Consider the following 24,150-nt stretch of genomic DNA (forward strand, 5'->3'; position numbering starts at 1 on the left):
ACCCCTCCAACATCTGGGCACCGTAGCTTTTAGTGATTGTTACTCACACAGGAGTGAATGTATTTGTTGGAGACTACTGTCAACATCAGAGTAATACAGATTTTGTGTTAATTATTTATGGCACCATGATTGGCATTATTGGAATTAGTCCGAAACCCTCTAGTGGTTTAGCTCATTGATGTGTATTTAAGTTTTTAGCCATGCTCAGGGTGTGGCTCCTGGGATGCCGATGTTGGCCGCTAAACGCAACCATAGTCAGAAGTATGAATCCTCATGCCTGTGGTAACACTTGTGTAATTTGTACACTACAAACCATGTTAGAATGCAAAAATGCTAAGATGCTGAACATGTTAAAAGTGATCAACAGCATGTCTTTGCATGAGCATGAGTCTTTTATTTATTTATTCTATACATATTCCATATAGTTCTTTCGCACAGAGGAAGATATATAGGGTCTGAAATTAGCACCCAGCAAACGTCAAATGCAGGTAAATTGTTGGCAGTGGCAGGTTAGATTGTCAGTCTACCTGCAACTTTGGCAGACATGGAAAATGCCAACAGAAAGAAACAAGTAGGTTAGCGTGTGACTGGAAAGAGCTTGCAACTGCTGTATAAATGCAGTGGGAAAGAGGATTTGCTTTGTATTGTCTCAGTTTATTATCATATATATGAATGTATTACTGGATTCCTTCTGATGTGGACTCTTTCAACACCAAAGTCGAATCAGGCTTTGGCCACACAGTTAATATTCATTGGTGGGATCCATTCATTGTTGGTTTTGGTCTTCTTATTTCAGACCGAAAACAGCACTGTGTTAAAAAAAAAAAAAAAAATGCATGCTTGCATGTTGCTTTATGTAACAGAAAATGCTCTCATGCTTGAATAGCTTGATTCTCACCACAGTAACCTGGGACCCGCTTGAGATTTGAGGGTTAGGACTTGAGGCTTGCTTGTGATTTACACGTGTGACTTACTCCCAGCTCTTACACGATGAAATGACTCTCAGAGAAGTGCAGTCTGAGAAACAGATCAATGAGTTAGTGAGAAGGTCAAAACGCTGCACAGTGATTTATACTACCATGAGAAAGGATTTTACGATTTTAGAAAGTTGGCATGGCAACAATGAGATTGTCTTTTGTTGCGACTATTGGGGTGAACAGATGGCATATGGCATTTTCATGAATGGTAACCTACCAGGAATGTGCCTTTGCACGTATAGTAATTGCAGCATCTAGCTTCAAGATTCAACTATTTTTATTCATGATCTGGTTGTCCCATTCAAATAAATGAGTGGGCTGTGTTTTTTCATGCAGTGCTGTTGTCAGTCTGATCTCTGCCTTACCATTAAAACACAAACTTTCCAGATGTCCTCTAAAAGCACTCATTTGCCACAGCTGAAGCTCTTCCATGCATTTCCATCTGCCATGGATTTAAAGTATTACATGACAGACAGTTTTTTTTTCCACTTCAGCTGGTCTGACATCAAACCACTGACGCTTCGCTAGCGTTTCCCTTACCTCACCTGTGCATCGGCAGCGTGTGCTCCAGTTGTCAATTCCTCTATATCGCCAAGAAACAACAGTTTCACATGGAGAGCAACATAATGCACTGTGAGAGGGACAGAGGGTAAACATAAGAGAAAGCTTTAAAGTTGAAAAGTCTCTGTTGTGTTATGTAAGACGCTGATCTTTCTCCCCACGCCACAGGAAGGTCGGGGAGGGACAAATAAATACGGGTCTGAGCGTGTCCACTTTGTATGCAGTCTCAAACAGCAGCAGCCAGCTTCTCATTCAGGTCTCGCTGGTGCTCATCCAAGGATGTTGTGTCCACACATATATTGAACTGCAAATACAAAAGAAACTTCCGTCTTCTTCATCCTCTTTCACAGTTGCTGTGATGAGGTGTTCAGGGTCTGTTTGTGTCACCTCCCCCTTCTTCTTGGCCTTTCTCCCCCTGCCTCGGCCGGCACGGCTCAGTCATCTCTGTATCAGGGAGACACAGGACAGGCTTTTAATACTCGAGCTGTAAATCCTCTGAACGCACAGATACACACTTTGCACTCTTTGCATTACGTGTTCTCTTTAGAAACACTATGTCAGAGTTATGGGCTCCTGTGCGCATTCAGAAAGGGAGGCACAGCTTTTTTTTTTTTTTTTTGGTTGCCCAAATGCACACACGCACACACAAACAAACATAATTCAAACTCATGACTGGGAGAGCATAGTTAGCAGGTTTGCTGGCAGTATCAGATCAGCTGTGAACGGTGTCTTTGTTCCACTACTATTATCCCTCAGTGTCACTTTTACACCACAGTGTATCCTCACACATTATGCATGATCACTTCAGACAAACCAGGTCTCTCCAGGACGGAGAACTGAGAACAACCCTTCTAAGAATCAAGTGCAACACTGCAAAGGTCTTATCCATCATCCTTATTTGAATGGTTATCACTTCTACATATAAGACAGCAGGCTTCTCATCGCTACGTTGAGCGTAGCCGTTCACTTTTGGCTTCAGTTGACCCCAATGACACGTTGTATGAAGTAGTTTGTTTTGGGCATACCCACCTTTAGTCTTACTCTGCCTATCATCTTTAAATGCCCTCTCACGTTTTTACAACTGCATCTGCATATTACAACTCCACGTGTTCTTACTCAAACCAAATAGAAGTGGGTCAGATGCAGATTCATTCATTCAGTGACTATTCATCTGCTTCAAAAGGGTTTATCCCCACTCCACAAATAAACAACTGACGCGATTTGAGATACACCAAAGTCTGATTATAGCACATATGATATATGCAATGCATACAAGACCTCAATTTCTCATCAACCATCATTAATCTCACAAAATTAACAGCATTTTAATCACAGTAACTTATATGCACCGAAATGTTGAGGGGAAAACAGCAAGTTCTATTAGATGGCAAGTGACAGTGGTTATGTACTGCTGCTTATATTTAGGACCCATCTAATTTCTTGCTCTAGTTTTGAACTGTGGTTCGAATCAGGTCTTCCTCTGGATAAATAAAGGCATCTATAATCAGCTCAAAATCTCATTGTCTCATACTTTCAGCTTCAGTTTCGTTCTCAGCCAAAGAACTGAACTGAGTAAAATGAAATCTGAGTGCTATAAAGAAAACCTCAGATATATCTGAATAAATTTGCTGACTATTGCATGTCGATGAAGTATTTAATTAATTAAAGAGCCTGTTTTTGTGTAAAAAGCAAGAGAATATAATCAGTACTCTGAGTCAGAAAAAAGAACTGAAACTCCATTCACATCAGGCTGTGAGATGTTGCTGTTTGACATATTTAGCACATAATTTGTGGCTCCATTTCTCTCTGTGTGGTTAAAGGCAGGAGTTTCCCTGGTTGAATAAACGTACCTGTGATGCAGTTTTGAGCATCAATACTGAGGGAATATTCCTTGACATACATGTTCATAATTTAAAGGACTAGCCCCGCATTTTTGGAAATACATTTATTCACTTTGATTTCAAGAGTTAAACGGGAAGATACCATTCTCATGTCTCTGAACAGAGACTGGAGACAGCAAAAAAGGCATCATCTGCATGCGGTGGGGCACCAGCCAGCAGAGCATCATGATGTATTTATGGTGAAACAGTTACGAACCCTAGTTAAGATTAAACATGTTTTATTATGTGACTCAGAGTGTAACTACAGTAATAAAAACACACAGGGATTCATGCCCATGCTGTAAAGAGAATGCTTTACATTATACCTCTTCTGGTCAATCCATTCAAATTAAGTAATTACTCATTATTACATTAAACACATAGAGTCCAGTTAACTATTCATACCAACCAGTACATCGCTTTAAAATGTGACTGAGTTATGTGCTAATTAGCAGTGAACCAGCTGTATATGAGTGTTTACATGGGAAGATAAAGTCACCTTTGGCTCATGAGTACATGCAAGTTATGTATTTGTTCAGTAACAATTTATTAAATGGTTCAGTCATGGGACTATGGATCAGTAGCTAACACAAACAAATTCCTCATTTGTTTATAGCAGCAGAATAACTGAATCCCTTTTCCAAAAATCTGTTGGTTGGGAAACACCTTAAAAGCTTAATTATCTATGCTGACTGTATTCTTGTAATTTATCTGCTGTGACTTTAATTTTCCTGCATGGGATGGTAGCGTTCATCTTGTCTTTGTCAAATTTATGTAACAGTAACCCACCTTTCAATCTGCTGTTAATATGTATGTTTCAGTGCTTCAGGAGCTAATTTTCTTAAAACTTGGTATGTTCCCTTCAGTTAAATTGGAGGAGAGTGGGAGAGTGGTGTCTGAAATCAGACACCAGTGTAAAATTCATAGCATGTACTCCGGACAGATATATTTCACATTTTATCATCAGCATTATCAGCAGTGATAAAGCCTTCAAAATAGCTGAATCTGCAAAATCTTACTGACACTGACGCTCGCCCCACTGCAACTTTTGTGCCCCATGGACACAGTAAAGCTCATGAATCACCAGAACATCAAGCGTGAGCAGGCAAACATGAACCTGTGTATGGAAATAGACCCCTGAGTTGTTTTATCTTTTGCATTGACTATGCAATGTAGTCGTGTAGTCCAGTGTTCGAGTAGTCAGGGGCAGGCTTTACATTTCCAATATCATGTACAATCATATCTCTGCAGTGTCTGTCTGGCTTCCTGCTGGTCGTTAGTCTAAAGGCCCGAAAACATACTGCACAATGGTAACAACTAACATTCTGCCAAAGCAGCAGTAGTCTTAGTTATTTCAGTTCAGACATTTCTGTTTTTTGGTTTTTGTCTGTGCTCTACAAAGCGGCTTGAAGAAGATGGGGCTCAGTTGTAACAAGGCGATATCAAGCATTTCTTTGCCCCGGTCATAATTATATTTACCATATTATTATATTTAGGTTGTTTGATTATGTTGCCAGCACTGTCACTCAAATCTGATAAAACCACACCCAGACGAAGCAGATTAGCTGACTTTTTTTTAGCCTTGTTAGCAGTGTGGCTCTCAGGATGGCATCGTTGATCAGTTGGCCTGTCGATCATTTTGGTCCAGACGGAAATATCACAACAGTTATTGGATGGATTGCCATAAATTCTGGTATGGACATTTATAAATATCCATCAAGATGAATTGCAATCAACTTGTTGATCCCTTAATTTTTCATCTAGTGCATCAGGCCAAACTTTGAATTGTTCCTATCATTTGGTTCATAATCAAATAACTGCAAAACTTATGACATCTGAGCACCATCATCTCTAATTTGTGTTTAGGACCAATTAGTCAATCTAAACAAAAGTTTGAGCATGGTGAACATTACCTGCTAAACATCAGTATGTTAGTGCGGTCACTTTTGAGCATGTTAGCATTGCTGAGGTAGCATTTATCTAGAAGTACTACTGTGCCTAATTACATAACTCTTTAGAAACAACAAAGTTGAAAAGGGCTTTAAGGTCAGTTTTGGCTGCTTACTAACTTCCTGGATGGATGAATGGTTGGTTTTCTTAACGAGGGGACCCAAACTATCACCAGCTGTCCCTTCCCTTCTCTGTGCAGCATGATATCTCATTGAAGTCATATCCCACTGGGCACTAAAGAAAAGAAGACTTAATCACTTCCTTTATCAAAAGCAATTGGGACATAGACGGGTTATTTGATAATAGTATACTTAAACAGGCCTGTAAGAGTATTTTCATGTGCGATTATCCGCCTTTTGTTTCATTAAAGCAAGTTTTCCAGCTTAGAGGGGCTTAAGTTTCTGTCTTCCTCCTCCCTAATGCTTGTAGCAATAGAGTCATGTTCTTTTGCTGTTTGAATAGCAGTGTGCAGAAAATAGAAACCTGAGTGACTCCCCTAGCCCTCAGTCCAGCTGTTCATTGGCCACCTGTTGACTTGCGATTGCAATGCATTTGGCTGTGAGCCCCACCGCTGATGTCTCTCCTTCATTACCCCCTCTACCCCTCTCATTTTTGCCGCTGCCCTGTTCCAGCAGACCTCCTTTGCTCTCTCAGTAGCAGCCAAACCACCTTATGACCCAGTTGGCAGCGGTCGTCAGACAGCGAGGTGCATGTTTGCCCCTCTTTGCCAAGGCCTCATCATCAAGAGCTCATCAGGGAGCATGAGTGGATCTCAATCTGCTGAGAAAGTAAAGGGTTCATTGACTGGGAATGGTTTCCTCTGCCATTTCCTGGAACTCCACAGATGTAAATTATTCATCTAGGTCAAAAAAGAAGCAACCCTCAGCATGCTGGCCTGCTACATGCTGCATCTTTAAAGAAGTTTAGCATTGGAAGGAGCATTTAGCTGCCCCTGCTTCTAATGTGCACATACTGAAGCAGCGGAGGAGTGTAAATTTCCAGCAGAGCTAGGAGAAAGATTTACAGGGTAATTATTGTGGTTATCAGCATCGTTATTGTTATGTATTTCACACAGCCTGGACCACATTCAACCTGGATGACAACCAAGTTAAATTTGGAATAGATTACTCCTTTTTTGAATGAAAAATGCCCCGAGTGCTGCAGGGAGTGAAATTGCTTGTGGGTGTGTGTGGACCTGGGTGTGATATTGCTTGAATGTCCGGGTAAAAGATACGTTCAAATCAGAGTTCGTGTTCCAGTTTTTGCACCATGAAGGCGTGTGAGTCAGTGAAACTGGTTCTCCAGCTGTTATGGCTCCTGCTTCTCGCTCGCAACCCTCTCTGGCAGAACATACAGACCTGGCTTATCCCGCCTGGCTTAACACACAATACACTGGCCGGCGCTTATCTGAGGCTTGCAGCACCGCAGGCCTCATCCACACACGCAATTACACCAATGCACACAGACCACTAATAAGGACAGTATGTCGATACTGTGTGTGTGCACACGTGTGCCTCTGTTCACGTGTTTTTCAAATTATCTGCTCCATAAATACTTTATACCAAAAGGCTGGTGAAAGGCCTTTTTAGTATCTTAGTATCTTAATGTTAACACATTTTATTATTTTCAGTTTTAAGTTAAATCAGAAATTCAAGCAATATAATATTTCTCAGTCCAGATATATGCATATATATATATTTAGCTAAAATTTTTTTTTTTTTTTTAATTTCAGCATGCTGGTTATCCTCTAAAATAACAGCTCCAGCCTGATACAGCAATATGACCACACCAGGAATTGGCATTACATATGAGCAATTTATCAGCAATAGCCATTCGAAGTATTTAAATGTGAATAACCATTTCTCTGTTGGTGGCGGAGTCCGCCATTCCCTCACTGGCTAAAAATTGACCAAGACAGGCATGAATTCGGAGGGCATGATGCTGCATGCAGTCTAGCAGTACTGTTACTGTTTACTGTTCACATTTCTAACGCTGTATCAGAGCTGTATTGAGTTACTGCTAATGCAAACCATTAAACATCAAACATTTCCAGTTCACATTAAAAGCATTTAACTGCGAAACATGGCATGGCTTTAATTATAGAACAGTCACAGGAAACATGATGTATTTGTCACCGTGGTCGAGAACATGTCTGCGAGCAATACCTGGTCATTATCACCAAGGTATTGACTGACTCCATATTAAATGTCCCACATTGTTCAAAGTGAGATTTCCATATTTTTTTTTATTAAAAAGCAGTTATTAAAAAGCAGTTAGGCACTATATGAATACTGTGAAAGTGTCAAAAAGATCAGTCCACTGATAAACACGCAGCCCATATTGTGAGACTGAACAGACTGGGCTATTTAGAACGGGGGCCTTATAGATGCAGGCACTAAAATTGAGAGCTTCAGTCAGAGGGTGAATAGAGGTGCTGCAGCAATGGACAGTATGAGAAAAATAATGTAAACATTTTCAAAATCAACGTATGATCCTATAAACGTCTTGAATCTGTACGCGAGGGACAAGATTTCAGTATCAGAAGCATTTTGGTTCCGTTCATAGTCCAATTAGCAACTTGTTTTATGTGCAAATCAAATCAAAAGCTAAATCATTGTCACACGATAGCTGATGGGTTCAGAGATTGCATTTTGGCCAATGATGCATTCTGGCTCTCCTGCTGTCCAAACGGACCGTTTACCTGCGTGCAAAGCACATTCAACACTGCTAGTCAACACTACTCAGACTACAGAGACTACAAATGGAAACCAGAATGCTTCCGATATCAATTTCTTGTCTTGGCTCCGCATTCATATGCCCTGGGTGCCCTGAACCTTCTAATACGCACACCCCACACCAGACAACTTATCATGCCACCCACCACATTAAATTCTACCTTGTCTTATATCACTTGTTGTGTCTCATTTCACTAAATAATAACAATAATAATTTTAAAATGTATGAGAACTGAGATTTACTAAAATAGCAGAGTTGATATTTAATATTTGCATCCCAATTTATGCACTTTTATGAAGACAGATGGAGGGATTACAATGCGTGCATCCAGAAGTGTGCCTGTGTGAAGCCTCTGCAAATTGTTTCTTATTAACAAACCAAGATAAAAGCATGGCAGCTGCATGAGAGGCACCCTGCTAATGCAAAAGTGCCAGATAAAGCAACAAATTACACCATAACCAAAAATAATTATGATGTAACAGAAATAAATATAAACAGCCATTCATTATTAGCAATAATTTAGCTTCGGTATTTAGGTATAAGCAGCGTAACTAATTGATTATTTCGGCTGTTAAACCATGTGAACATGAATAATGCAGCTAAAAGAAATATTTTTGGTTACTGCATAATTAGGAGTAGCTGTGTTGAACCTTTTCCATTGTTTACACTGTTGTCCTCCACTGGGAGATGTTTGTGTTATTTTGGTCAGAGCTCAGTCTTTGTCTTCTTTAGTGTTTAGTAATGTCATATCGAGGTGACAGTGTGCTTTTGTACAGCTGCATGTGACAACATGAGTACATGTGTGGAGGTCTTCTCATGAGACTCCAAGTCACTAACTACAGGGGCATTATAATGCATTCATGTGTCTCCTCTGAGAGCCTGAACAACCCCTATAAGCAGCAAAGATCAGAAGAACCTCTTCTCTGCCTGGATGCTGTCATGGTGCCACAGTATGGGTGAGGTTTTGTTCTCGAGAACAAAGGGAGACAAGCAAAGGTTGCTGGAAAAGCTTTCTTTAAAAGTAGGATAGAAAGAAAATTGTAATGATGCCTGCATCAGAGGAGGATGGGACAGAGCTGAGAGTGTTTTCACTCCAGGGATACGTCAAGGAGAAACCTGCGTCGCAACAGGGGCACCCTTTGATCCCATCCCATATTTAACCGTCACAAGAAATCTCAACACACATGTCTACCTATATAAATTCAAAGTTTTCTTAGACTTTGTATTGGTACCTTTAATGCACCATGTGTGTCAGAGCAGACCCAAGAGTCAAAGAAAGTTTGAAGAGCCTCGAACAACTGCTGAAGAAGCTCCCAGCAGAGCTGCTCCTGACCCTTTTTATGTAAAACCTGTTGTTTTATTCACAGTTTAATTGAGACTATGTTCCTGTCGCTGAGCCACTGTGGCCCCCAGCTGTAATTACAGGACGGCGCAAAGTTTAAACGACAGGTAACAATGTCTTCTGGCAAGGTCCAATGTCTTATAAAACCAAATGTTTCCCTGGTGCCATGGTTTGAAAAGCTTCTTTCACCAGTTAACATTAGCTAACGCTAGTCACTGGCCATGGCTAACAAAACAAGTAGGGCTAAGGGTGCGGCACCACAAGCCCTGGGTGTACGGAGTTGTGAACGAGTAGTTACACATTTAACTTTTCGTTTGTATGACATTGGTTTATTTCAAACCTGCAGTTATGGATGTTTTGGCCATTTGGGGGCACCGTACCTTGTGAACACAACATTGACATATTATCACCTTTTCAGTTGATATAATGAAACTTTTAGCAAAAAGTGGCTTGTTTCCACATTGAGCAGATGCAGTGCAACATTAGCATCCATTTAGATTCTTTGGCCACCTGGTAAATGTAGTCCAATATTTGCTTGTCTTTTCCCTCTTTTTTTGGTCTCCACCAACCCTTGAGGGAGATACCTGGCTCTTTGGCTGCTAAATGCTACATTGTTTTTACTAGCTAGTCACCAACCTTGTCTGTCTGGAGTTTAATGGGCAGATTAACGTCCAATGTTTTTTTTTTTTTTTTTAGCTCCATTGTGATGAGGGTAACTGGGCTGGGCATCTTCTGTGGGTTTATCACTACCAGCAATCCCTTTCACAAACGAGTGGTTATGTGATTCATTATCAATGCAAATCTGTTTTTTTTTTTTTTTTGTAGCCACTTGTACATTTAACCACCCCTTCTATCTTTCACTCAAAATCCTACACGTGCACCAGCCTTGCATGTGTCCCTACATCCACCCTCACACCTCAGCCATGTCCTCCGTGTACCCCGACACCTCCTCATCTCGCTTCTACTGGATTTTGAAAAAGTCACGCAGTAGGCGGCGAAGGGCTAAAACTGAGATTATCCCTTCCCGTTTTGGTCTCGGATAGAATATCAGATTGGAGGTCTTGACCTCTTAACAACCTAGTTTAAACGCAGGGGAGCGTTTGAAAGATTGCTATTGAGTATTTATTCTGCGTCTGTCTCCGCGGGTCGACCAGACGTTGTGTGGTCTGCTGCTGAGCGCTTTGTCAGATCTGTCTGCTCTCACTCACAACACGGTGGGCCGTCCTTGTTGCCCCCGAACAAAATCAAAAACAAAAAAAATCTGAATGACGCGAGCTGATCAAAGCGGACCCGCGGCGGCGTTTAATGTGGAAAAAAGAAGAGCTTTTCCTCCTCTGAGTTTGCCAGTAAACCCACACACCGCCCCTCTCGTCTTCCCCATTAACTGTTCGCTCTTTTTCCACACCTGTTGAACAACTGTTCTTTCGCTTTCTGATTTCACTCCTGGAACACACAGGTTAGGTTTATTGGTGCTCTTCTATCCCCCTCTCCCTCTCCCCTCTCTCATACGCTCTTTCCTCTGTGTGGGTCTTCATTTCATGGCTCTCCCCTTGGCTATTCGTGTCAAGGTGGAAGGATATAGAACGGATATCTTTATATCCGCGTGTCGCGTTTCACCCGACCGAAAGCAAATAAGACAGGATGAGACGTGGCGGCGCCCCTTCACACGGCTCGATCTCCTTTCAGAATAACACAGGCCTGATGTTCAGGAATCATCCTCTCATTATTTCCGATAAAACAGCCAGCTGAAAGGCAGCACGAACCAACTTGCAAATTGTCTCGATCATGGCCCTCCGTTTGTTTTTTCCCAAGGCTTGTTTGATTTCGGTGACCTCTGTGGAATGTTTTCCTCTGATCCTCAGGGGCTGCGGGCTCATGGAGGCTGATTGAGCTGAGGTTTGTAATACGTGGTGCCTTGCAGGGGTATCGGTGACCAAAGCAGCTCCTTGAAAGCAGCGGCAGCAGCATTAGCAGTGGGAAGCATACTGGCTTGGACGCAGGAGATAAATGGAAAGCCGCTCGCTCCGCTGCTGTCCATTACTGTGAAATTGTTCATTAATTGTGAAGAAAATTTTATGTTGATCAAACAATAGTACCATCTTCTGGGGAAATGGTCCAATATTTAATTTTGGTATGATTCCTTTCATTTGACTGTGGTTTAATACCCTTTGTGTGGTGAATTTATCAGCAATTGATTGTGATTGACTTTCTGCTCTAATGGCTTTTGAGATATGGCCAATTAGTGAATAGTGCTTTCATCGTGCCCCATGGAGTTACGCACCACCTCTCTGGCATACAAATAAGAGCTACATGATTTTTATGATACAGGATTGATTCTGCAGGTTTAAATGGCCTGGGGCAATTGTGCTTTTTGGTTGCCTGTCATACATCTTTCCGCTGTGTTCAGGGCCAGGCTTTCGTTGTGCATAATGACAGACAGCCTTTCATCACTGTTTGCATATGTATCCGTGTTGATGCCTGTGATGCCGGGCTGGCTCTAATGGAACAAAAGTGCCTGGCGGGGATTTGAGCATTTCCTATTACCCTATGCTTTTAAAAGCTTCATTCCAAATTGTTAATTTAGTCTCCTGCTTCGGCTTCAAATCTTCCTTTCTGTCAATAAAATAGGACAGGATGCACTGTTTTTTTAATGGGTTATTTTAATGCACGGGTTTTCCACAGAGTTAAATGTTGCTGAATATGAAATATGTCCATCTGATGGTGTGTATGCGCAGAGATTAACATGTGCAAAATCAATCACAATTAGTGGTTTTACAAGTCCATGTTATGAAGTCGGCGAGGTATTGTCAGTCTGAGTGGGTCCAAGCTCCAATTCTGTCACGGTGGGACTAGGCTGGTTGTGTTAATATGTCTAATACCCATGTGAATCAGTTCAGACTCAACTCAACTCTAATCACGTGGCATGTCATAACCATCAAACTAGAAAAATGTGAGTGTATCTCAGTATGCATTGCTGCTCTTTTTGACACGTGGCTGATTGGTAATTGGTGGTATATCACGCTGCTGCCAGTGATGGTGCTCTCTCTCTGTTTGGGTCCTTTCAGCCACATTTTGCATCAGGTATAATTATTCTAGAGTGTGTTCTGGTCTGTTCTGACTGTCCTTGGATCACTCTTTGGACTTTTTTCCTTTTTTAATTTTGACATTTTCGATGCACGTCAGCTTTGGATAGGTTTTCGACTGCTCTGCTCAGATCCAAAATTTAGACACCTAATGCCTGGAACAAAAAGTTCTCCTACAGTTGAGGGTGAGGATAGGGTGTAGTTAGACTTTGGAGCACTGGAGCTACAAAAAACAAATAATGAAATTAGGAAATTATGACATGCTTGAAAGTTATTATTGTAGAAGTACTTTACGTACCAACAATAAATCAAATGACAACATCTTATATGAAAGGGGTCACACATATCAACAAGCCTGTTTGATTAACCACAGTTGCAACAGGCAGCTGCATTCAGATCAAAGCTGTGATAAAACCACAGCCACCACAAATCAATATTAAATATTAACAACAGATCAAATGATGCATAATACGCATAATTTGAAAAGAGTCGCTTGCAGTGAAAAACCCATAGAGACCTTGAAATACGGCTCTACAGTTTCCCCTCCCTCTAGCATCTTTCAGCTCACTGTTTTGGCTTTCCAGCACACAACTTTACTGTTTTGGTTCAGGCTTTAGAACGTTCCACAGCACTGAAGCCGCCCGTGGAACAAAACTGCCTACAGATATCAGGGAAGCAGCTCGCTGAATATTTTCAAAAGAAAGCTAAAAACTTTCCTCTTCACTTTAGTCTTTAAATAGCTATGACTTCAGGATTAAAACTTTTGTTTGTGCTTCCTTCACAGTGCTGCACGTCAAAAACTGCTCCCCTCAAAGGTTGCATTTTCATTCATCAACCTTGTACTCTATTTTATTACTATTCTGTGGGTTTTATTGTCAAGCTTATGTTATGCATTCTCTTTATTCTATTTTCACCCTTACTTGTTTTATTTTTTACTACTATTATCAAATGGGTTTTATTCTCCATCTTATTTTCCATTAATTCTTTCATACATTTAATTCTACTTATTATTAACATCTTAATAAGCAAGTAAAGCTTTATTTTACTGATTAAAAAAAAACAGTTGTAAATGTTCACAAAGATGAAAAGGTTAAAATGAATAAACAAATAAGGTAAAAATACAATAAAATATCAAAAAACAAATTAAAAAAATCTATAAAAAGGCTTGTCTATAAAAATGAGTTTTTAGAAGCTGCTTGAACAGTCCAAAGATTCAGATGGTCTGATAGACTGGGGAAGAGGAGATTTGGGGCTAAAACAGCAAAGGCACGATCGCCTTTTTGTTTCAGTTGGAGAGGGGGATGGATAAAAGGCCGAGATTAGAGGACGGGAGTGGTCCAGAAGTGGAATACCGAAGAAGGAGATCAGAAATCTAACTACCTAATGCACCCCTAGTGACCAAGGTTTGAACACTTGTATATAAATGTACAAATTCTAACATACTTTACAGTTATTAGCTTATTTAAATATGTTTAAAATGAGCAGGTATATTATATATAAATATAAGTCTAAGTAAAGTAATTTCCTCAGAATTGTTTTGTCAGTCTAGTTTTCCTGGCTCAGATCTCGTTCTATCCACAGCTCTGAAAATGATGAATCTGAGCAGGACTTCCTGCACACTGCGGAGGATTCAGCTCTGACTCTCCACGGGCTCCACGAGACGGAACGGAGCCAACGTTTGATTCGATAATGAAAGGAAAATAAGTTCAGGTTCCTCGTTCTCGAGGTTTGAGCCACACCGTCGACCCGTAGCCAGTAATCACAGGGCTCATCCTGTGCAGCCCGCCCTCCACTTTAACCCGAACAACAAAGCCTGGACGAGGAGCTGTAAAGCCTCGCAAGTAATTGCATCCACTCGTTGACTATAACACTTCTCTCATCCGTCTTGCACAGGTTGTAATTATTGCATAATGTTAAGACACTCCTCTCAGGCATTTACTTTGGATCCTGGCATCCTCTCGACCACATCCTTCCATTAGTGCTTTGTGTCCATCTTGATAGTGGAGACGAAGGAAATACAGCATTTGTTTTTCTACACACCCCCTGTCCTTACCATTTATCTCTGTTTCCTCTTTGCCGGCATGTTTTGTCTGCACAATAGTCTTTTTTTCCTTTAGCAGGTCATGAGGGAAATAACTTTTTCATTTATTTGTTGTAATACAAAAAAATATCCATGCATGTCCAATGTTTCCATTCCTAAAGTATCAGGTTGGTGATATAAAACAAACCGCCGCAGGCTACGTGCATATGAATTAATGACATTTTTCCTCATGAACTGATGGCATTTCCAATTAATTATTCTGAGGTATGTGTGGTGCGTGGCCAACGGATCATGGTGTGTTTGCAGAATTGTATCCCTAATTAAGGTCTCTCCAGCGATGACCTCGTGCTTGGCTGAAATGGCATGCCATAATATGCTACACACTGATAACATTGCAGTTGTGCTGTTGTGTGAATCTAATGCGCCTCATCAAAAAAAAAAAAACCCTTCCCTATCACGGAAGGTAGTCGTTACTCAGAGGAAGCATCTGAACAATGGCAACAACGTACCCGCTCATACAAAACACCTCTACAATGAATCAGAGTCATGGCAGGGTTTGTTGGGGGTGCAGTGTGTGGGGAGAGACATTGCTTCATAGTTGTGAAGCTGGGAGCATCCCAGCATACCTCATACTGTGGATTTTTCACATTTTTAGGGGGATGTCTGGTTGACAATTGCGAAATTTTCCCTGGAAAAAGAATTTCTGTTGTGATGAACTCTATAAAATGGGATTAGGGTTGATAGATGAGATGTGCAATAATGATAATATAAACACAGAAAAGTTACCCTTTCTTCCTTCCAAATGCTGAGTGTTAGAAAGGACAACACATTGGTAAAGCAATGCACAATAGCTGCAGTGTGGTTATAGTTTAAACTTCCCGAGATTTCACAGTTCAGTTTGACTTTACAGATTCTTATATGATTTTGCAGGATCATGATTAATGACACAATGAAACATTTCCTTTAGCTCTCAACTGAACACATGTAGCGGCACAGTCACATCTGTGTGCATCATAATTCCTGGAGAAGAAAGTTAGCGATGTGTCGTTAACACACCCAGTCAATAAAAGATAAACCCTGCTGTCACTGAACTCAGCATCTTTGAAGTGCCTGAGTGTGCAGATGAAGACTCGCTCTGCGCCCGGGAGACCGTGCGGTGGAATTCTGCAAACAACACGCCTCTGGCTTTTGAAAGCCCTCCGCCGTCTGATTGCAACAAGTGACGACAGTGAACAGAGAAGCCGCCCTGACAGGTAGCGGCTTCAGATCGTCACCAGATCAATGCGACGGCACTGCGGATCACCTCATGAATAACATCGGGAAGAGATCGCCTGTGACACTTCCTGTAGCACCGTACAAAGCGCACCCTTGACTTCCTTTAGTCTTTCAACAATCGTGGTTGTTTGGAAAGAGTTGACTGGAGGCTTCAGGAGTTAAACCAGCCTACTGTAATGCCGTCAGATAGCTGTCACAAGCTTGGAACTGCAAACTTTTGACTTTTGTAAAAGCAAGGATACTGCTGAAACTTTATCTGTCGTGTCACTTATGTACATCTACATTATGCATAACTAAAATAACTAAATAATAACACAGGTTGCACCGCTTCTATTAACAAAGTGTAACTTACTTGCCTTGGAAAACGGTGCGACTACCTCATTACAACTCATGGGAAGTTGGAAATGACCGTTTATAGTCCACTTCCTCTCCTCTCTGCTGCTGAAATTGCTATTGATTATCAAATTGATTTATTAACAGCACAAGGAGTGAGAACATTATGCACACATACAGCACATCTGGGTGACAAGCAATTTGTGGAGCCTGACAGTTCATTCTTGGCCTCGGAAACAGCAGTTGGCAGGCAGCCTCTACTCGAGCGCCACTTACTCGCTTGTTCTGCAGCATTTGGCTGCGTCACATGGCCTCCGCAGATGGAGTTTGCTCAGTGGTCACGAAACTTTGTGGAACTCATACTGGAGGGATGAACACCAGCCTCCCTACAGATATTGCCTCATTTAGAGAAGGTCACTGATTATGATCTACATCATTTCCATACCCATAAAACCAGTGAGTGAGCCCTGGTGCCCTGGAAGGAAGAATCTGAGTTCGATATGTTTCTCACATTTGTTGTGTTTTTTCTTTAAATGTGTCACTGGTCTTTAGGTGTAAATGGAGTGAATTCAATTTGACGTCACCTTTGTAGCTTTGCTGATTTAGCCCCGAGCGCCCTGAGTCAGGAGGAAAGGTGATTGGTTAATCTTGTTGAGGTGGTACCTGGGAGTCCCAGGAATGTCTCATTGGCCCCAAATTCACCCCTCTAAGGATCCTTTTGCTCATAATTCACCCAGAAATGTCTCCCTATTTAAATAATCATCAAACAAAAGAGGGAAAATATTGGATGAATGAAATGTTGCCGCTGCTGCTGTTAAGCCCTCCTATCGCTCAGAATTCAGTGCAGTTTCAAGTCTGTGGATCAAACTGCAATAATTTCATGCTGGCAATTTAAATGCATGTGTGCCCGAATGTGGGGCTGAGCATCTGCGCTGTGTCTCTGTGTGTTTGTGTGTTTTGGCTCCACGTTAAAGGGATCTCTGCGGGGAGCTGGGAAAAGTTCCCATTAAGCAAACAGCAAAGTCCGCCCCACCTTCACCCTGTGTGATCTGATCGTAATAAGCCCTGCATCTGTCTACCATCAGCCTCCTCCCCGCCTCAAGCCATCCTCCTCATCCTCCACCTTTCTCCCCCCCTGCCGCGTGCTCATCTTTCAACAGGCTCGGCGCACCTCCTGCATATGGTCGCATCATGCCTTGCTTCTTGGACTCACAACTGAATTCAAATGGATAATCTATTTACCTCGGCGAGATGAAGACTGGCAGGATGTTTATGAGATTTCATCACGCCTGGGTTCACAAGGACAGGGTTGCGATGTAGCATCTGCACGGCCATAATTGATATGCAGCGTGCTGCGCGTCAACCGATTTGGAAATGCCGACATGCAAAGATTCTCAGGCACGTGTACCGAGTCTGATTCCGAATGATCCGCAGTGTCGGGGACTTATTGCTGTAATCAGGCCCCATTAAGCGTTTTAATCTCCGAACGACTTGAACTTTGAAGGTCCTGCTGGCTCAGCAGGCGGATGTGTGCAGGATGCACTTGAAATGTCCTTTCACTTACACTCTGCGTTGAAAGTCATTCTCCTTAACTGTCATTTGCTGCTATATGCTATTTAATAAAGCACCAGAAATGCATGAAGTTAGATTAGTGCGTTATAAGGGTTAATTAATTTATTATCTCAATTGTGACCATTCAAATCTCTGATTGCAGAGCCTTTTATTCAAGTCATTCAACGGCCATCACCCATGAGGGTTCTGGCTCCTCTTTGCCTCTCTGTATTTGTTTAAGTGTTTTGAAGTCAGAGTTGTAAATTTTACTTCTTTCACTTCAGAAAGACGCTTTCATCTCTTTGAGGCAACCCCGGTTAAATAAAGGTTATAAGAGGAGACATGAGCTGCTGCTGAGAGATGAATGGCTTCACAGTCAATATCAAATGGGTTAAAACTCTTCCAAGAGTAAACAAACGTCCTTGGTTTGGACCAAATGACACAGCCTTTGTAGTTCAGGCCAGGATACAGACAATCTAATGGAGTCACCAAATGCACCAGAAAGCTGTTACATAACTTATAATAAACTAAGATAATCCACATGAAATAGAAAACTATTAGCATGCTAACAGGCTAAACAATGATGGATACTGATGAAGAATAGAATACAGTCATTGCCAGGTTTGAGTATCACCAGATCCGACCTTTAAAGTCAGGATATCTGGGCCTTTGCACCTTCATTCTGATGGCTCCTTTTTTAATCTGTCTCATGCAAGACCTTCAATCGTAACTGTGATATTCAAGTGCTGGAGTACGCGTTTTAGGGTTACGGCCTTCTGATTTGGAAACTCTATGGGGCTGTTTTGCTCTGCAGTTCATAAAGGCATGCTCTCTGTTCAACAGGAACAGGTAGACTCTACTTAAAGTAGTAATATAAAGAAGTTAAACTGACTTGAGGCTCGAATGTGCTAGAAACTGCTGGGAATGGTGCTTGCGTGGTTCCTGCCAGAATCCAGATTAGTTTAAGTAAACTGAGGCCACGTTCTCACAAACTGGGACGTTTTTATTTCCACTAGGGAGACCCATTGTGATTGAGAAAAATCCTTAGAGAGATTGTGGCTAAGTGACGGTATTTAAAAATGTATAATTCAACAACTTTTCAAGCCTTTTAAGGCTTTTTTTTCTGTAGCAAAACAAATCAGTGTGATGTGTTTGCTTCGTGCTGGAAATAAGTTAAAATATCTTACCCTGTTGGCACATTTGTGACATTTTTTATAAAAACAATTAGAGATTCAGCATTAAAAATGGACTGTTGAGGACATGAACTGAGTCTAAATTGTTATTCCTTGTTTTCATATTACTCAAATAGAATAATGACTGTGGGACTTTAGCCTGAGTGGATTCGATATCTCTGATTTGAATGTACAGTATATGTGTGTGTATGTGTGTGTGTGCCCGCTCGTGGGAAACAAAGAGTGTGTGACCACACGAACCATTTGCTCTTGTCCCCGGAAAGCCTTCTGTTTGTATTTGTGGACGCGGCATACTAATTTGCTGTGGCTTTCTCAGAGCAAATGAGTCTCACAGCACAATTAGTCTGTGAGAACCATCAGTAAGAGACATTTAATGTCAGACTTTGATGAATGAACATTAAAATATTCAGCATTATTAATCATTTAGACTGAACCCTGTGAGCACTCCTTCTTGACTTTCATTAGTTGTTCCAGACGTTTATTTCTCTTGTTACAGGCTGTAGACCTTCTGCCAGGTATCCTTACTTCTATAATGTCTAAGTAAATAAATGTCTCGATTACTCTCTTTGCTCGACTCTTTCTCTCCTCCCGTCTCTCTGCATTGTTTGCTCCATCTGTCTTTCACTCCCCACTTTGCTGGCTAGTCTGTGAGAGTACTTTACGAGGTTCAAAGGTCCATGAGAGGGGCTGCGGTCTGCTCAGACATAATTCGTCTTCTCCCAGATTGGCTCAAGCGCCATCTATCATTCTCGTCTTCCGTGAGCGCCCAATGTCAAAAACACATGAAAGCGAGGGAGTGAGTGCGAGTGCGTTTGTTCCTGCTCACCTTCTGCATCCCCAGGTGAACCGCGGCGCTTCGGCCACCACAGGGGAAAAGCAGAACGTGAACCCTGAGCTTTCCTGCCCTGCTCAGAGCTCACCGCTCTGCCCTCCAGAGCTACTGGAGTCCCCCTTAACCTCGTTGCCTTACATACCCTCCGTATATGGTGTTCATTATTGCCACTTCCCATTGCTATATGGGCCTTAGCGGACTCACATTCACCTTAATAGAAGTTTGAACGTCTTTGTAACTTTTTAGCAGGACTCGAGGGATGGCAGTGCCGGAGGGTGGGTCAGTGCACCACTTTGATTCAAATTCAAACGTCTCGAGTTCAGACGGATTGCCATGAAATTTAGTCAAGCACATGCATGTTCCCTGCAGAGTGACTTTTTACTTTTTTATCTAGCGCCATCATCAGGCTTAAAGCTGCACTAATCTTTTTTTTTTCGATAAAAAATGGGTGAAATGTGTATTGTGAAAGCAGTCACACACAGAGATGAAAAACTCATAACATTCCCATCAGCCCCAGCTGTAGCTGACTTTGTGTATAACATGATGAGCAAATGTTGGAATGTTAACAAACTAGGATGGTGAACATTGTTAGCGTTGTCCCTGCTAACCATCAACCACTTCCATTTTAACATTTATGTAAATTATGTTATGTAATTATGATAGGTGAAAGTACTACACATGACTGGGGTTGCTTGTTTCATAGTTTAAAATGGAACAATGGATTTTCTTGTTGTCTGTGTGAAAACTGAGGGCTGTTGAACTAATAATGAGCCACAGAAGTGAAAATCATGTCCTCGCATTCGCTCCTCGCACTGCTTTAACCTCAGTGACGCTGGTGCTGTTGTACTGGGCCAAAGAGTCCAGGTGACACCATGCAGTACACTCAGCATCCGCTAATTAGGCCCAGCTACTCATTTATTCAAACAGCTCAAATGCTCAGACAGTGACTCATGTATAAATAAGGCATGAGTATGAAAAATGCAGGCAGGGTAAAGAGGTGCAGTAAAGCTCAGAATACACTACGAGACAGTGTTGGCAACTGTGCCAACAAGAGGCAGAGAAAATCCAGATGAATCAGTGATATCAGGCAGCCTTGGATCGTTACCAAAAAGCCTGCAAAATCGGCATGTATTTACAATAGCATCTCAGTATAATATATATTATATTATTCCACATATTATATAACAAGACAGATGAGCTGAGAAATGCAAAAATACTCACGTTGAAATTGGCCTCTATGGGACTGTGGCCTCACCAAACAACAAGCACCCCTGAGCTGGAGCCCTGTGGCCAAAATAGCTGTCTGATGACAGAGCTAACAGCATGGTGAGATTCAGAGAAACTAAACAACAACATGTTGGTACAAACGTGATGTGCAAAGAGGTCGTTCAACAGGCAGACCTTCAAATTCTCTCCATTCCCTCTGAAAAGTTCAGGAGAGATTTTACAGATTGGAGAGCCAATGTTCAAATGTTACTACCCAACACTTCATCGAAATTGAGCCTAAAAGATCAACTAACCAATTACCTGATTCATCAATTATCAAAATAAATAAATAAATGAACCACTGACTGTTTTTATAGCTGATTCGTCGCTTGAGTTGATTTTCATCAAAGTTAGATGGCAGGAAACTGAACCATGTCGAGGTTTGAGCGGTTGGTCAAAAGTCATCTTAACGTGTCACTTTGAGTTGTGATGATATATAGAATATATGTATTGATTGAGAAAATAGTCAGCAGATCCACAATGAAGATAATCTGAGTCCTGTACAAAATAGATCAAAATGAGCTCAAATTCAACCAGCTACAACAGTAAATCCTGCTTTTAGATGAATGCATGAATATTAACAGTCTAATGAGAGAAATACAATAGTATAACAGTCACAGATTGAGTACTTTTCCTTTAAGTACACTTTCCATTATGTGTAGATTATTTTTCTTTAAGTAACATTTTTAATGCAGGACTTGTATTTGTATATTTTTTACAGTGTGTTATTAGTGCTTTTACTGCACTTTTAGCTTATCTAAAGGGTTTTTAAGGTAATTCAATGAGCATGAGAGATCTAAAGAAATACTTTCTTTGAGTTTATCAGAAAAAGTCAAAATCACAAAAGGCACCTGACAGCGACAGTATGTTCTGAAATGTTCTAAGAACAATCCAAAAACACATAGATTAATAACAATAAGACAATAATGATCATCCCTTGTTGCATTTCTAGTTTGGGGTGATCTAGACTAGATCAAGCACCAGTGTATGAACCCATAAACACATGCTGAGGATTTATTTTTCATTGCTTTAATACAAGTCTTTTGATGGAAGAGTATTAAAGTTTTATGGAGATGTTATAAAAAAAAGAATATAAAGTAGTTCTGTGAAGAGCTTTGTTTTCTACTTTGAACTTTGAACAATGTTACAAGTTTTTCTTTCCTACACACAGAATTTTCCAGTGAAACCATGCATGTACGAAGGGTCAGCTTCTGAGTGCTCTGTTGTATGGAGGCCAGGCGATGGTGGCGCAGTGGGAGGGTCCCCACAGTCAAACCAGGGATGAATCAGACAGAGCATGGAAGGCGACTTTACATATAATATGCAGTTCTTGCTACAGTTAGCAATTTAACCACATTTTCTATTACATGCTAAAATTGCAGTTTCATCGCCTGTGAGGGTCAGCTTTGGGCTTTCTCTTTCCTCTCCTGTAATCATGAACTCATCAGTTCTAGAAATGACTCTCCTGGCCATGCTTTTGTGTTTTAATAAAAGCAGCAGCTTCTCATTAAATGACGGATCAAATCCAGATTAAAATCCAGATTAAACAGTGCAGAGTCTAAATGTTTAATGCTCACTACTGACAATAGTGGATGTTTCTATGTGATGGATTACTCGATCCCTATATTTGAGGATTTACGGTGACACAGCAAGGGCAATGCTACATTTGTATGCTGTCTCAGAGGTGAAGACACTTCATTAAACTGGAGGATTAGAGCATACTCAACTATTGTCGATAGAAGCAGGATGTGAAGGAGGTCAGTATAAGGGAGATGTGAAAAAGGACAGAGACCGAGCGTAGAAGAAAAAAATGATAATGATGAATTAATCTCATTCTGATTAGGTACTGTATGAAAATTATTTTCCTCACCCCATTTATATTTTACTTCAAATGACATTATTGTAAAACAAATATATTTAAGAAACTAAAAAAGTGGAGTAGAGGTAGAGAGGGTCTGATCACAGACTTGGCCGTTCGATCCTCCCCTCCTTCAATTTCTGAAAAATCTTGCAGATGATACTTTGAATATCCAGCTGAGAGTTTGCTCAATACATTAGATTTTGTTTCTATGTACTTACCAGCAGGTATTGCAACAGAAAGGTATTTAGGTGTATTGTTCTGGACACGATAACAGCTTCACTGTTTCAGCCAAGTGAAACTGGCCAATAAGAGTGTGTTAACGGCAAATACATGTGGTATTCGGTCAGTCCGATTATGCCCACTAACTCCTCATGCTGAGTAACCTGTGTATGGAATTTGTAGAGCACTCTGTTGCACTGCTTCTATTCCATTCACATCCTTTTTACAGTTACCCTTTACTCTTTCAAATGCCGCTGTGTGTTTTTATTCATTTGAGCTTTTGAAATTTCATTTATCGTGGAAGTCAAAAGCTTTACTTTTCATTTCGGGTAATTTCTCATGGTTTACGTAAGGCCCCTAGTTCCAATAAAGGAACATCTTAATGACGCAGTATGCAGTGATATTTTAGACGTAAATGGCTTGTTTCCAACTGTGTGGCAGCCATTCTGAGAAGGCCTCTTCCTGTTTCCACACGGCAGCCAGGTACGTAGAGAAAGGGATTTCCAGGTTTGGTGTGGAAGGGCTTGAACGGTCCCCACGGGGCCCTGACCTAAATCGGATGCTCATCTCCATCATTTGTATTGTTTTCATGTTGATCAAAAGACAGTGCAGCTCATCTGAGAAACATGTAAAGGCACAAAACAAGTTTCCATCATGCAATTGTTTTCAGACTAGTCAAAAGAGACTTGAATGGGACTTGGTGAATTTGAACCCGAACACAATGCATGCTGGGAAGTACAGTGTGTAAACAATTTTAACTTTAACAGAGTCCGTCACCCCTGTGCTGGATTCAGATTGCCTTCCAGCACCAGGGATTCACAGAAAACAATGCATGCATTCAATCCAGCGTTACTGTTTGTCATTTTTTTCTGCTAATATGAATCTGTGTATATCTTGAAAATAAATTTCCATAAAAAAAAACGTTTTTACAAATCATAAGAGTGATTAGGTTCTGAAAGGATTCTGAATGTGATAACTAGATAACACGAAACTGACAAAGACATGTAATTACAGTGAGTGGAGAGTGGTTTTAATACATTGATTCTGAGA

The 24,150-nt window shown here is 41.1% G+C and overlaps 1 protein-coding gene across 1 annotated transcript in view; it reads right to left on the reverse strand.

The window, feature by feature from the left end:
• Positions 1 to 767: 767 nt before the first annotated feature.
• Positions 768 to 24,150, reverse strand: part of LOC121624884 (urotensin-2 receptor) — a 41,156-nt gene continuing 17,773 nt past the window's right edge. The window contains exon 4 of the mRNA XM_041962840.1: positions 768 to 1,982. The gene's annotated coding sequence lies outside the window, so the exon portion shown is untranslated. The remainder of the gene's footprint in view (positions 1,983 to 24,150) is intronic.

The sequence above is a fragment of the Chelmon rostratus genome, chromosome 21, assembly GCF_017976325.1.
Source record: "Chelmon rostratus isolate fCheRos1 chromosome 21, fCheRos1.pri, whole genome shotgun sequence".
NCBI classification, from domain to species: domain Eukaryota; kingdom Metazoa; phylum Chordata; class Actinopteri; order Chaetodontiformes; family Chaetodontidae; genus Chelmon; species Chelmon rostratus.